At 61.8% G+C, this 14266-nt stretch overlaps 10 non-coding genes across 10 annotated transcripts; 4 read left to right on the forward strand and 6 right to left on the reverse strand.

The window, feature by feature from the left end:
• Nucleotides 1-1272: 1272 nt before the first annotated feature.
• Nucleotides 1273-1344, reverse strand: TRNAE-CUC (transfer RNA glutamic acid (anticodon CUC)). Its single transcript has one exon. It is a non-coding gene; the product is annotated as a tRNA-Glu (tRNA).
• Nucleotides 1345-1635: 291 nt separating this feature from the next.
• TRNAG-UCC (transfer RNA glycine (anticodon UCC)) lies at nucleotides 1636-1707 on the reverse strand. The gene has a single exon. It is a non-coding gene; the product is annotated as a tRNA-Gly (tRNA).
• A 710-nt stretch (nucleotides 1708-2417) lies between these two features.
• Nucleotides 2418-2489, reverse strand: TRNAD-GUC (transfer RNA aspartic acid (anticodon GUC)). Its single transcript has one exon. It is a non-coding gene; the product is annotated as a tRNA-Asp (tRNA).
• Nucleotides 2490-3085: 596 nt separating this feature from the next.
• TRNAL-CAG (transfer RNA leucine (anticodon CAG)) lies at nucleotides 3086-3168 on the forward strand. The gene has a single exon. It is a non-coding gene; the product is annotated as a tRNA-Leu (tRNA).
• Nucleotides 3169-4224: 1056 nt separating this feature from the next.
• Nucleotides 4225-4295, forward strand: TRNAG-GCC (transfer RNA glycine (anticodon GCC)). Its single transcript has one exon. It is a non-coding gene; the product is annotated as a tRNA-Gly (tRNA).
• A 5306-nt stretch (nucleotides 4296-9601) lies between these two features.
• Nucleotides 9602-9673, reverse strand: TRNAE-CUC (transfer RNA glutamic acid (anticodon CUC)). Its single transcript has one exon. It is a non-coding gene; the product is annotated as a tRNA-Glu (tRNA).
• Nucleotides 9674-9964: 291 nt separating this feature from the next.
• Nucleotides 9965-10036, reverse strand: TRNAG-UCC (transfer RNA glycine (anticodon UCC)). The gene has a single exon. It is a non-coding gene; the product is annotated as a tRNA-Gly (tRNA).
• A 710-nt stretch (nucleotides 10037-10746) lies between these two features.
• TRNAD-GUC (transfer RNA aspartic acid (anticodon GUC)) lies at nucleotides 10747-10818 on the reverse strand. Its single transcript has one exon. It is a non-coding gene; the product is annotated as a tRNA-Asp (tRNA).
• Nucleotides 10819-11414: 596 nt separating this feature from the next.
• On the forward strand, nucleotides 11415-11497 carry TRNAL-CAG (transfer RNA leucine (anticodon CAG)). The gene has a single exon. It is a non-coding gene; the product is annotated as a tRNA-Leu (tRNA).
• A 1056-nt stretch (nucleotides 11498-12553) lies between these two features.
• Nucleotides 12554-12624, forward strand: TRNAG-GCC (transfer RNA glycine (anticodon GCC)). The gene has a single exon. It is a non-coding gene; the product is annotated as a tRNA-Gly (tRNA).
• The last annotated feature ends 1642 nt before the right edge of the window (nucleotides 12625-14266 follow it).

Below are 14266 nucleotides of genomic sequence, written 5' to 3' on the forward strand. Positions count from 1 at the left end.
TGGGTAAAAGCGGTTATGTGAGAAACTTCAAAAAGGAATATAATTACTACAAAGGTACAGAGAAAATGAAAAAGGAGACTGAGTCCACAATTTACTCTTGAGACCAACACTAGAAGAAGATACACAGAGAAGAGGAGAAAGGGGTGAAATAAAGTTGGGTACATAACACCATGTTAGGATGCGAAATTATTACAACTCATATCTGGGTAAGGGGTGTCAGTGTGACTGCGCGTTTGCTGGTGATCGAGGGGAGGTAAAATGGGTAACATACTTACTATTCTGTAACAGGACTGAGAGTACCGGTAATGCAATCCGAATACCATGTTGGCTGGTAGTCCACCCTGCCACGCATCTGTCTCCACACCCTGCCACTTGCATAGCTAAAGTTTCCCGGGCGGCATCCGGTTTCTGCCTGCTTTCTCACCTCCACTGCCCTTTCGACCAACTACAAGCACGTGGCCAGGTTCCTTTTCACACCTCCGCCTCCCGGCAGCCTGTCTGCTCCCCTGCGCGGTTCAAGACCCCCGCGTCCTTGAAGGCCAACGACAGGCCCACGGGCTTCGAGGGCAGCCCAGGAGCTGGCACGCAGCAGGTAAGCCATCGGGACTGGTCGCTGGCTTGAAAGGAGACGTAAGGGACGGCCAGTCCCGGCAAGTGGCCCAACTTGGAGACGGAGGGCCCTCTCCCGCGCCTTCCGCTTTCCGTCGACGCGGCCACCAGTGATGCCGCCAACCACCACCACCGCCGCCGCCGCCACAACCTGCAGCGCCATCGCCAGCACCCTGTCCACCACGGCCACCAGCACCGTCACCAGCAGCACCAGCAGCACCAGCAGCACCACCAGCACAAGCAGCAGCACCACCGCCTGAGCTGGGAAGAGAGGGTGGCTTGTCAGCCGCGAGGATTGTGGTGGCGGAAGCAGTGCCGCTTGAGAGTCCAAGCACGCTCGTGGCCACGGCTGCGCCGGCCAGTCGTGTTTGGGGCTGGGGCAAGCGTCGGAGCAGGAGTCGTCGCCGAAGGCCTCGAGTGGGTGGGCGCGCGAGGCCGAAAGTTTTGGCGGGGCACGAGGGTGGAGGTTGCACGCCAGGGCCTGGGGCTGCAGGTGGAGGGTACCGGGTGGCTCTTGTCGGGGCGCTGAGGTCACGGGGCGGGGGAGAAGGAGCGGACGAGTTGGCTTGGCGCGTGGGCTAAAAGGGGGGTGGTGGTGGGGTGGGGGCGGAGTGTTTGTGGACGCGCTGGGGAGGTTGGTAGGCGGAGAGGAAGAAGAAATGCTTCCCTGACCGGGAATCGAACCCGGGCCGCGGCGGTGAGAGCGCCGAATCCTAACCACTAGACCACCAGGGAGCGTCGGGCTCCGCGTCGGGCCTGCCTCTGCTCGACCCAGCCACTGGGCGCTGCCTTGGCGCCAAGGCCCGGCCTTTCCACGTCCAGCCGCCCTCCGCCCCTGGCAAGCCACGTGCCCTAGCGTTCTTCCTGCTTGCTGGCACCCTCAAAACACTGCGCGCCTCCTTCCCGCACACGCGCGAGAAGCCGCAGGCCACCTAGCTCCCTCTTTTCTGCGCCCAGCTCCCAGCTCTCCCTCACGGGCCCCGGGCGGGAGGGCCGGCCGTGGAGCTCGGCAAAAGATGGGCCCGCTGCGTTGGCCGGGAATCGAACCCGGGTCAACTGCTTGGAAGGCAGCTATGCTCACCACTATACCACCAACGCTGCACAGCCCGGGCCGCCCCGACACGCCGGCCCCGGGCTCGCCGGAGCGCGGTCTCGCCGCCGCCGCCGCTGCCCCTGCGGCGGCCGGGCGCAGCCCGGCCCCGACGCCCCGTCCGCCAGCAGCTCTGCGCTGCGTCAGGCGCCACCGTCGGCCGCCCCGGGCGCCTCAAGCGCTCCAGCCCTACGCAGCTGCCCTCGCCCCCGGCCCGAACGCTTCTGGGGCGGGGGGCGGGGTGGGGGCGCGCTGTCGCTGCCTTGCTGCTGCCGGGCCCTCGGCTGCACGCCGCGGCCCGACCCCTCCGCGGGCACGCCACCTCTGGTTCCCCGCTCGCCAAAGCCCTTCTCCAACGGCTGTTGGGCGAGGCCACTCCCCGGCACCGAAAGGGGACGGGACTCATCCGCCCCACACCCGTCCCGGCAGCCGTGAAGCTGTGCAGGTGTGCGTCGCGTCGCAAGGAGCCCACTGCGGCAGCCACTGTGGGCGGGCCGCAATGTCGTCGGGAGCTTGTGGGGTCGAGAGGAGGCCCTCGCTCGGCCGTGGCGCCCGAGCGCCCGGCGAGGAGGACGGGCAAGGGGTTGCAGGGGTGGAGGGCTGGAGGCGGTCGAGGGTGGGCAGGCCCCGCTGGAGGGCGGAGGGACGAGAAGAAGGGCCGTTGGGGCCAGGCGGCTGGACAGAGAGCGGCGCCAGCCACCAAAAAGGGGCGTGTGGCCTCCCCGTCGGGGAATCGAACCCCGGTCTCCCGCGTGACAGGCGGGGATACTCACCACTATACTAACGAGGACGGCGGCGGCCACGCGGGCGCCCGACTGCTCTCCGGCTGCCTGCAGTCGCCTACCCCCTGCCCTCGGCCCTCTGCCCACCACGGGCGCCCGCCACGTGCCCGACCCGACCCGACCCGACCCGACACCACACCAAACGCGTCATGCAAGGAGGCAGCCCGGGACCCCGCCAGGGACACGGATCCGCGTGGCGCTGGAAACTCCCAGTGCGCGCTGCCTATAGCCCCCGACGCCAGGATCGCGCCGGGAGGAGGGGGCCCGAGGGGGCCGGAGAGCTCAAGCAAGGCTGTGAGGAGGAGGTGGGCGCTCGCCGTGCCACGTCCCGGGAGAAGAGGCGGAGGGGTGGGCGCGGCCGGCGGCAGAAGCTGGCCGGACGCGGCACACGGCTGGGTCCCGGGCCAGGGGTGGGCGAGGGGGCGGCGGCGGCGGAGCCGGGCGCGACGGCTGGCCTCGCTGCCCCGTTGGCCGGCGCGCGCCCGGTCCGTCGCGCAGCCGGACGGCCGCCCCCTGGCGCAGAGCACCGCGTCGGGCCAAGGGCATCGGTGTCCGCGTCGCGTCGGGTCCCAGCCAGCCGAGCGGCGACGCGCCCAGGCCCGCCGTCAGGATGGCCGAGCGGTCTAAGGCGCTGCGTTCAGGTCGCAGTCTCCCCTGGAGGCGTGGGTTCGAATCCCACTCCTGACAAGCCAGCCTTTTTTGGCCCGCCCAACAAATGCTGCACCCGGCCCGTCCCGGGCCTGGACAACACCCTACCGCCTCACACTCCGTTCCTGCCTCGCACTCTTGCCAGCTCCCCAGACTCCGGCCCCCTCGACGCGACACCCACACGACGCCTCTCACACGCAGGACCTCCTCAGCCACAGCTGCTCTTCCTGCCCAGTCCTGTGCGCCGGCCTCACGGAAACAGCCCAGGGGGAACCCTCTGGAAACTGCCGTTCAGGACACACGCCCTCCTCGCCTTCGCAGTGCAGGCCTTCGCGGCACTTCTTTCACCCACCTTGGCGCCACAGCGCATGTTCACGCGAGAAGCCGCTGCCCCGGCCGGACCCAGCCACACCCCGGCGCGCTCCCTCAGACGGCTGTCCACGAGCCAGCAGCCACTCGGCCAAAGTGCTCCTCCTCACGACCAACGCACCGGAGCGGGACCCTTCGGGAGAGCGGCCGGCAGGAGCGCAGAAGCCAGGCTCAGACAGCGCTGGTCATTGGCGCGGCGGCGGCGGCGGCGGCGGCGCTCCCAGGCGCCCATGTCCCACACTCGCTGTCTCCTCACAGCCCGAGCTCCCATCCCCTCTCCAGCCTGCTGCCCGCCAACGCCCGGCACGAGCGAGAAAGCCAGGCGCCAGAGGGACTTTGGGCCAGGGCCGGCGGTCGCTGTGAGGAGCGTCGGAGCTCAGCCGCACCTGCCACGCGTCGCCTGCCCTGACTGGAATTCGGGCGCAGGCCAGGCTGGGTCCGGTTCCTGGCTTCCTCCGGCGACACTGACAGTCTGGCGGCGGCCCTGGACGGCAGATTCGGAAGCGCAGGTTGGGCCGAGTCCGCCTCCGTCCCTGCGTCCCTCCTTCCCTCCGACCGCGCCGCGCCCTGGGGGTCCTCCCCGTTCCCCCGGAGCCTCTCCTTCAGGTCACTCACCGCCTCCTGCTCACATGGAGCGGATGTCCATGGGCGAGCAGCGAGCCACCAGTGTCTGGCGGTTGGCGGCGAGCGCCGCTGGGGCGGCGTCGGGCGGCGGCGGCCATCGGTGCATGGGTGGTTCAGTGGTAGAATTCTCGCCTGCCACGCGGGAGGCCCGGGTTCGATTCCCGGCCCATGCAGCGACCCAGTCCCCTTTTGGTCCCGCAGCCCACAGCGGAGCTAGGCTTCCCCTCTCCCACGCTCAAGGCACCTGTCCTACCACAGCATGCTCCCACCCGCAGCCCACCGCCGCACCTTCCCTCTCCTGTCCTGCCCACGCCGGCGCCCCCTACCCTCCGTGGGACGAAAACCCCAACCCCGAGAGCCAAGCCTCCGTGACCTGACGCCTTGCGGGCTCAGCCACTCTCGCGCCCACACACCTTCCTTGTCCCTTTTCTCTTTCTTACCCTGATCCCGCTGGGGTCACACGGTGCACTGGAAGGAATACCCTACACTGGCACCCGCTCGCCCCACCTCTTCACGTTTCACCGCGCTTCCCCGCTCTCTGCCTCACTCTCCCCACACTCGGAAAGTTACACAGTGTTTGCTCAACCAGGAACCGAAAAGCTGCCGCCCCTGGGAGGGCTACATTGCACTCCCCAGGAGTGTCCCCAAAGCGTTATCCTGCACGAGGAATTCCAAAGAGGAATTCCACAATATCAGGGCAGAGTGCACTCTATGTTCACTTTACGTCCCTCAGCCGAAATATTTTTCGAACACCCGCCCGCTCCCCCACCACTAAAACCACCATCACCACCAACACCCCAACAACAAACACCACCCCCTCCCCTGAAGCCCTCCTCCCACCACTGGCACCCCACCTAGCGACACCACCCCCCAGCACCATCAAATCCTACTTTGTCAACGGTTCTGCCCTTGCGTGTGTCCGTTTGGCCTCTTTTTTTAATTTTTATTTTTTTTGAATTTTCATTTTAATAGACGTATAGTTGATTTACAGTATTGTGTTATTTTCAGGGGTACAGTAAACTGATTATCTTTTCTATACATGTGTATATATACGCATATAGATCGTTACTTTCCGTTACAGGTAATTACGAGACGTTGAATATACTTCTCGGTGCTGTACCGTAAATCCTGTTGTTCCTACACGCTAACACCAGCTCCTAATTGATCCCTCGCCTACACGTTCCCCTTGGGTAACTGTAAGTTTGTTCTCTCTCTGTGTGAATCTGTTTCTGTTTTGCACAGAGGTTCACTTGTACTATTGTTTGGATTCCACAAGTATGTATTTTTGTCCTTCTGTCTGACTTATTATACTAGGTTCGGTGCTCTCTAGGTCCATCCGTGTTGCTGCAAATGACAAGATCTCATGCTTTTTTTATGGCTGAGTAATATTCCACGAGATTGACTTTAATACATTGAAAATCCCTCTCTCTCTTATCTGTCTGTTTTTCTATCGATATCTATCGATCGATCTCTCTATCTATCTACTTATCTATATCTCATATTTCCTTAAGCCAATCATCCACGGATTGACACCTGAGATTTTTTCCCCTGTCATGGCTATGGCCCACGGTGCTGCTATGAACATTGAGGTGTACGTATCTTTCCCAATTAGAGGTTTTGTCTTTTCCGCATACATACTCAGGATGGGGACGGCTGGATCATATGGTAACTCTCCATTGGTGCCTTCATTGTTGTTTTCGTTGTCGTTGAAGTGTAGTTGATTTCTAAGACCGTATTAGTTTCAAGTACACAGCAAAGTGATTCGGTTTAGAATGTATACTGTATTTACAGATTATTTTCCATTATAGGGTATTCCAGGACACTGAAGATCGTTCCCTGTGTTATTCAGCAAGTCCGTGTTGCTTCTCTATTTTGTACACAGTAGCGTGTATCTGTTAACCCCATACTCCTAAGTGATCCCTCCACTCTTCCCTTTCCCCATGCGTACCCGTCACTTGGTTATCGACGTCTGCAGAGTGTGTTTCTGTTTTGTACATAGACAATTGTATATTATGTTTTAGGTTCCACCTGGAAGTGGATATCATATAATGTTTATCTTGCTCTATAACTGCCTTACTTCACACAGTGTGATAGACTCTAGGTCCATTCATGTGGCTGCGAATGACACTATTTCATCCTCCTTTGGGGCTGTGTAATATGCTCTGGTAAGTTTCTACAGCACATCTTCTTAAGTCCACCGTCCACTCATGGGCCCTTGGGTTCATTCTGGGTCTCGGCTATTGCAAATAGTGCTGCTAGGAAGGTCCTGGAGGAGGGGGGCGGTGCATGTAACCTTTCGAAGTAGAGGTTTCATCTTTCCCACGTACGTACCCAGCAGTGGGGTTGCTGGATCATATGGTAGCTCTCCTTTGGTGCCTTCATTGTTGTTGTCGTTGAAGTGTAGTTGATTTCCAGTCCTGTATTAGGTCGGGTGTACAGCACAGTGGTTCGGTTTGTATGTATATTGTATTTCCAGATTAGTTTCCTTCATAGGGTATTCCAGGACATTGCAGATCGTTCCCTGTGTGATTCCGCAAGTCCGTGTTGCTTCTCTATTTTATACACAGTAGCGTGTATCTGTTAATCCCACACTCCTAACTGATCCCTCCAGCCTTCCCTTTCGCCTCGCATAACCGTCAGTTGGTTTTCGATGTCTGTGGAGTGTGTTTCTGTTTTGTCCATAGATTCATGTCTATTATGTTTTAGATTCCACCCGGAAGTGATATTATATAATATTTATCTTTCTCAGTCTGACTTACTTCACGTCCTTTGATGGACTCTAGGTCCATCCATGTGGCCTCAAATGACAATATTCCATCCTTCTTTATGGCTGAGTAATATTCTACGGTATATTTATGCAACGCATCTTTTTAGGTCCATCGTCCACTCATGGGCCCTTGGGTTCATCCCGGGTCTCAGCAATTGCGAATAGTGCTGCTAGGAATGTGGAGGAGGGGTGCGGTGCTTGTATCTGTTCGAAGCGGAGGTTTCATCTTTCCCACATGTATACCCTGCAGTGGGGTTGCTGGATCATATGGTAGCTCTCCTTTGTGGCCTCTTTACTTCTCGACTCCATCCTCACCTGCCACTCTCCCCAACCACATCCCCTAAGCTCCACACCCTGCCACACACACAGACACACACACACAGACACACACACACACACACACACACACACACACACACACACACACACATACACACTCAGACTTGAGGCTTGACGGATTGAAAGTGTTTCCTGATGAGGTAATCTGTGTCTCTGGGGCTGTAGAATGCCCCACTCAATTCAGACCTCGCCTAGACCCTGTCTCCTACCCTTGTTTCTGTCCTTCCCTTGCCTGCTTCCTACCCTGCTGCCCCAGCCCCAGCCCCCTGGTTAGCCTGACCACCTCAAAGCACAGCCCACCTGTCTCGCCCTCTCACCCACCGCCCCACTGGGGTCCTCTCCCACCATCGTCCTCGTACCACAGCCCACTCACCCCCCCTGCTTGCTATCTGCCCTTCCTCGAAGACTCCAGGCTCGCTCCCCTCTACCCGCCACCAGCCCCTAGTTCCCCAGCCCCTCTCTCACACATCCGGTGCAGAAGACTCACTTCCGCCACTCCTGGCCTCCCACGGGCTCCTCAGACCCACTCCTACTCCATGGCCACCCTCTTCCCTACATCGGACCCACCCGCACACCGCACGCAATTGGGGGGCCAAGGGCAACCGCGGGCCCAAGCTTCGGCAGAGCCCCTGCCTGAGTGGCCAACTACTCTCCTAGCCAGTTCCCCGCAAGCCCCACTCCTCTCCTTCGCACCTGCGCTCCACCCAGTGCCCTGGACTCGTCCTGCCACCTCCCAACCCGAGGCTCAAGGCCGGCCCTTCTCTATGGGGTCGTCTGGCTCCGTTCCCTAAGCCTCGTGGTGTGGCCCCCAACCACGGCGACAAACACCTTCACCCCGTACTCTCGCCCACCCACACTCACCCCGAACACACCCACAAGGGCGTTGACGAAAGCGCCTGCGGTGATGGGATGCACCCATATGCCGACAGGGGCTCCCTTCCACAGGGGAACCGGCTTGCTCTAAATCCAGCGACTATACTGCTGCCGCCAAACGCTGCAGCTCATCGGCTGTCCACTCTGCCTCTGAAGGAAACAAGCTGTGAACCGCACACCAAACCCTTTGCTGACAGACGCGCCCAAGCCTGGCCTGAGAGGAGACCGAGGTCGGTGATTCACCATGGCCAGAATCCATAGGAGAAGGTGAAGACAGGCTGAAGAGAGGGATGGAGTCCATCCAATAATAGATAGTAACGTGGGAATGGGGAATATTAGAAGTCATAGCCAGGTGAGGGGTGCATGTGTGTGTGTGTGTGTGTGTGTGTGACTCTGGTGTGTGTGTATGTGTGTGTGTGTGTGTGTGTGCGCGCGCGCGTGTGCGTGTGTGTGTGTGTGTTTGCTGTTAGTGGAGGGGGAGGTATCGTCGGTAACGTTCTTGCCTCTCTGTGACAGGACTGAGAGTACCGGTAATGCAATCCGAATACCATGTTGGCTGGTAGTCCACCCTGCCACGCATCTGTCTCCACACCCTGCCACTTGCATAGCTAAAGTTTCCCGGGCGGCATCCGGTTTCTGCCTGCTTTCTCACCTCCACTGCCCTTTCGACCAACTACAAGCACGTGGCCAGGTTCCTTTTCACACCTCCGCCTCCCGGCAGCCTGTCTGCTCCCCTGCGCGGTTCAAGACCCCCGCGTCCTTGAAGGCCAACGACAGGCCCACGGGCTTCGAGGGCAGCCCAGGAGCTGGCACGCAGCAGGTAAGCCATCGGGACTGGTCGCTGGCTTGAAAGGAGACGTAAGGGACGGCCAGTCCCGGCAAGTGGCCCAACTTGGAGACGGAGGGCCCTCTCCCGCGCCTTCCGCTTTCCGTCGACGCGGCCACCAGTGATGCCGCCAACCACCACCACCGCCGCCGCCGCCACAACCTGCAGCGCCATCGCCAGCACCCTGTCCACCACGGCCACCAGCACCGTCACCAGCAGCACCAGCAGCACCAGCAGCACCACCAGCACAAGCAGCAGCACCACCGCCTGAGCTGGGAAGAGAGGGTGGCTTGTCAGCCGCGAGGATTGTGGTGGCGGAAGCAGTGCCGCTTGAGAGTCCAAGCACGCTCGTGGCCACGGCTGCGCCGGCCAGTCGTGTTTGGGGCTGGGGCAAGCGTCGGAGCAGGAGTCGTCGCCGAAGGCCTCGAGTGGGTGGGCGCGCGAGGCCGAAAGTTTTGGCGGGGCACGAGGGTGGAGGTTGCACGCCAGGGCCTGGGGCTGCAGGTGGAGGGTACCGGGTGGCTCTTGTCGGGGCGCTGAGGTCACGGGGCGGGGGAGAAGGAGCGGACGAGTTGGCTTGGCGCGTGGGCTAAAAGGGGGGTGGTGGTGGGGTGGGGGCGGAGTGTTTGTGGACGCGCTGGGGAGGTTGGTAGGCGGAGAGGAAGAAGAAATGCTTCCCTGACCGGGAATCGAACCCGGGCCGCGGCGGTGAGAGCGCCGAATCCTAACCACTAGACCACCAGGGAGCGTCGGGCTCCGCGTCGGGCCTGCCTCTGCTCGACCCAGCCACTGGGCGCTGCCTTGGCGCCAAGGCCCGGCCTTTCCACGTCCAGCCGCCCTCCGCCCCTGGCAAGCCACGTGCCCTAGCGTTCTTCCTGCTTGCTGGCACCCTCAAAACACTGCGCGCCTCCTTCCCGCACACGCGCGAGAAGCCGCAGGCCACCTAGCTCCCTCTTTTCTGCGCCCAGCTCCCAGCTCTCCCTCACGGGCCCCGGGCGGGAGGGCCGGCCGTGGAGCTCGGCAAAAGATGGGCCCGCTGCGTTGGCCGGGAATCGAACCCGGGTCAACTGCTTGGAAGGCAGCTATGCTCACCACTATACCACCAACGCTGCACAGCCCGGGCCGCCCCGACACGCCGGCCCCGGGCTCGCCGGAGCGCGGTCTCGCCGCCGCCGCCGCTGCCCCTGCGGCGCCCGGGCGCAGCCCGGCCCCGACGCCCCGCCCGCCAGCAGCTCTGCGCTGCGTCAGGCGCCACCGTCGGCCGCCCCGGGCGCCTCAAGCGCTCCAGCCCTACGCAGCTGCCCTCGCCCCCGGCCCGAACGCTTCTGGGGCGGGGGGCGGGGTGGGGGCGCGCTGTCGCTGCCTTGCTGCTGCCGGGCCCTCGGCTGCACGCCGCGGCCCGACCCCTCCGCGGGCACGCCACCTCTGGTTCCCCGCTCGCCAAAGCCCTTCTCCAACGGCTGTTGGGCGAGGCCACTCCCCGGCACCGAAAGGGGACGGGACTCATCCGCCCCACACCCGTCCCGGCAGCCGTGAAGCTGTGCAGGTGTGCGTCGCGTCGCAAGGAGCCCACTGCGGCAGCCACTGTGGGCGGGCCGCAATGTCGTCGGGCGCTTGTGGGGTCGAGAGGAGGCCCTCGCTCGGCCGTGGCGCCCGAGCGCCCGGCGAGGAGGACGGGCAAGGGGTTGCAGGGGTGGAGGGCTGGAGGCGGTCGAGGGTGGGCAGGCCCCGCTGGAGGGCGGAGGGACGAGAAGAAGGGCCGTTGGGGCCAGGCGGCTGGACAGAGAGCGGCGCCAGCCACCAAAAAGGGGCGTGTGGCCTCCCCGTCGGGGAATCGAACCCCGGTCTCCCGCGTGACAGGCGGGGATACTCACCACTATACTAACGAGGACGGCGGCGGCCACGCGGGCGCCCGACTGCTCTCCGGCTGCCTGCAGTCGCCTACCCCCTGCCCTCGGCCCTCTGCCCACCACGGGCGCCCGCCACGTGCCCGACCCGACCCGACCCGACCCGACACCACACCAAACGCGTCATGCAAGGAGGCAGCCCGGGACCCCGCCAGGGACACGGATCCGCGTGGCGCTGGAAACTCCCAGTGCGCGCTGCCTATAGCCCCCGACGCCAGGATCGCGCCGGGAGGAGGGGGCCCGAGGGGGCCGGAGAGCTCAAGCAAGGCTGTGAGGAGGAGGTGGGCGCTCGCCGTGCCACGTCCCGGGAGAAGAGGCGGAGGGGTGGGCGCGGCCGGCGGCAGAAGCTGGCCGGACGCGGCACACGGCTGGGTCCCGGGCCAGGGGTGGGCGAGGGGGCGGCGGCGGCGGAGCCGGGCGCGACGGCTGGCCTCGCTGCCCCGTTGGCCGGCGCGCGCCCGGTCCGTCGCGCAGCCGGACGGCCGCCCCCTGGCGCAGAGCACCGCGTCGGGCCAAGGGCATCGGTGTCCGCGTCGCGTCGGGTCCCAGCCAGCCGAGCGGCGACGCGCCCAGGCCCGCCGTCAGGATGGCCGAGCGGTCTAAGGCGCTGCGTTCAGGTCGCAGTCTCCCCTGGAGGCGTGGGTTCGAATCCCACTCCTGACAAGCCAGCCTTTTTTGGCCCGCCCAACAAATGCTGCACCCGGCCCGTCCCGGGCCTGGACAACACCCTACCGCCTCACACTCCGTTCCTGCCTCGCACTCTTGCCAGCTCCCCAGACTCCGGCCCCCTCGACGCGACACCCACACGACGCCTCTCACACGCAGGACCTCCTCAGCCACAGCTGCTCTTCCTGCCCAGTCCTGTGCGCCGGCCTCACGGAAACAGCCCAGGGGGAACCCTCTGGAAACTGCCGTTCAGGACACACGCCCTCCTCGCCTTCGCAGTGCAGGCCTTCGCGGCACTTCTTTCACCCACCTTGGCGCCACAGCGCATGTTCACGCGAGAAGCCGCTGCCCCGGCCGGACCCAGCCACACCCCGGCGCGCTCCCTCAGACGGCTGTCCACGAGCCAGCAGCCACTCGGCCAAAGTGCTCCTCCTCACGACCAACGCACCGGAGCGGGACCCTTCGGGAGAGCGGCCGGCAGGAGCGCAGAAGCCAGGCTCAGACAGCGCTGGTCATTGGCGCGGCGGCGGCGGCGGCGGCGGCGCTCCCAGGCGCCCATGTCCCACACTCGCTGTCTCCTCACAGCCCGAGCTCCCATCCCCTCTCCAGCCTGCTGCCCGCCAACGCCCGGCACGAGCGAGAAAGCCAGGCGCCAGAGGGACTTTGGGCCAGGGCCGGCGGTCGCTGTGAGGAGCGTCGGAGCTCAGCCGCACCTGCCACGCGTCGCCTGCCCTGACTGGAATTCGGGCGCAGGCCAGGCTGGGTCCGGTTCCTGGCTTCCTCCGGCGACACTGACAGTCTGGCGGCGGCCCTGGACGGCAGATTCGGAAGCGCAGGTTGGGCCGAGTCCGCCTCCGTCCCTGCGTCCCTCCTTCCCTCCGACCGCGCCGCGCCCTGGGGGTCCTCCCCGTTCCCCCGGAGCCTCTCCTTCAGGTCACTCACCGCCTCCTGCTCACATGGAGCGGATGTCCATGGGCGAGCAGCGAGCCACCAGTGTCTGGCGGTTGGCGGCGAGCGCCGCTGGGGCGGCGTCGGGCGGCGGCGGCCATCGGTGCATGGGTGGTTCAGTGGTAGAATTCTCGCCTGCCACGCGGGAGGCCCGGGTTCGATTCCCGGCCCATGCAGCGACCCAGTCCCCTTTTGGTCCCGCAGCCCACAGCGGAGCTAGGCTTCCCCTCTCCCACGCTCAAGGCACCTGTCCTACCACAGCATGCTCCCACCCGCAGCCCACCGCCGCACCTTCCCTCTCCTGTCCTGCCCACGCCGGCGCCCCCTACCCTCCGTGGGACGAAAACCCCAACCCCGAGAGCCAAGCCTCCGTGACCTGACGCCTTGCGGGCTCAGCCACTCTCGCGCCCACACACCTTCCTTGTCCCTTTTCTCTTTCTTACCCTGATCCCGCTGGGGTCACACGGTGCACTGGAAGGAATACCCTACACTGGCACCCGCTCGCCCCACCTCTTCACGTTTCACCGCGCTTCCCCGCTCTCTGCCTCACTCTCCCCACACTCGGAAAGTTACACAGTGTTTGCTCAACCAGGAACCGAAAAGCTGCCGCCCCTGGGAGGGCTACATTGCACTCCCCAGGAGTGTCCCCAAAGCGTTATCCTGCATGAGGAATTCCAAAGAGGAATTCCACAATATCAGGGCAGAGTGCACTCTATGTTCACTTTACGTCCCTCAGCCGAAATATTTTTCGAACACCCGCCCGCTCCCCCACCACTAAAACCACCATCACCACCAACACCCCAACAACAAACACCACCCCCTCCCCTGAAGCCCTCCTCCCACCACTGGCACCCCACCTAGCGACACCACCCCCCAGCACCATCAAATCCTACTTTGTCAACGGTTCTGCCCTTGCGTGTGTCCGTTTGGCCTCTTTTTTTAATTTTTATTTTTTTTGAATTTTCATTTTAATAGACGTATAGTTGATTTACAGTATTGTGTTATTTTCAGGGGTACAGTAAACTGATTATCTTTTCTATACATGTGTATATATACGCATATAGATCGTTACTTTCCGTTACAGGTAATTACGAGACGTTGAATATACTTCTCGGTGCTGTACCGTAAATCCTGTTGTTCCTACACGCTAACACCAGCTCCTAATTGATCCCTCGCCTACACGTTCCCCTTGGGTAACTGTAAGTTTGTTCTCTCTCTGTGTGAATCTGTTTCTGTTTTGCACAGAGGTTCACTTGTACTATTGTTTGGATTCCACAAGTATGTATTTTTGTCCTTCTGTCTGACTTATTATACTAGGTTCGGTGCTCTCTAGGTCCATCCGTGTTGCTGCAAATGACAAGATCTCATGCTTTTTTTATGGCTGAGTAATATTCCACGAGATTGACTTTAATACATTGAAAATCCCTCTCTCTCTTATCTGTCTGTTTTTCTATCGATATCTATCGATCGATCTCTCTATCTATCTACTTATCTATATCTCATATTTCCTTAAGCCAATCATCCACGGATTGACACCTGAGATTTTTTCCCCTGTCATGGCTATGGCCCACGGTGCTGCTATGAACATTGAGGTGTACGTATCTTTCCCAATTAGAGGTTTTGTCTTTTCCGCATACATACTCAGGATGGGGACGGCTGGATCATATGGTAACTCTCCATTGGTGCCTTCATTGTTGTTTTCGTTGTCGTTGAAGTGTAGTTGATTTCTAAGACCGTATTAGTTTCAAGTACACAGCAAAGTGATTCGGTTTAGAATGTATACTGTATTTACAGATTATTTTCCATTATAGGGTATTC

The sequence above is a fragment of the Camelus dromedarius genome, chromosome 23 (assembly GCF_036321535.1).
Source record: "Camelus dromedarius isolate mCamDro1 chromosome 23, mCamDro1.pat, whole genome shotgun sequence".
In the NCBI taxonomy this organism is placed as follows: domain Eukaryota; kingdom Metazoa; phylum Chordata; class Mammalia; order Artiodactyla; family Camelidae; genus Camelus; species Camelus dromedarius.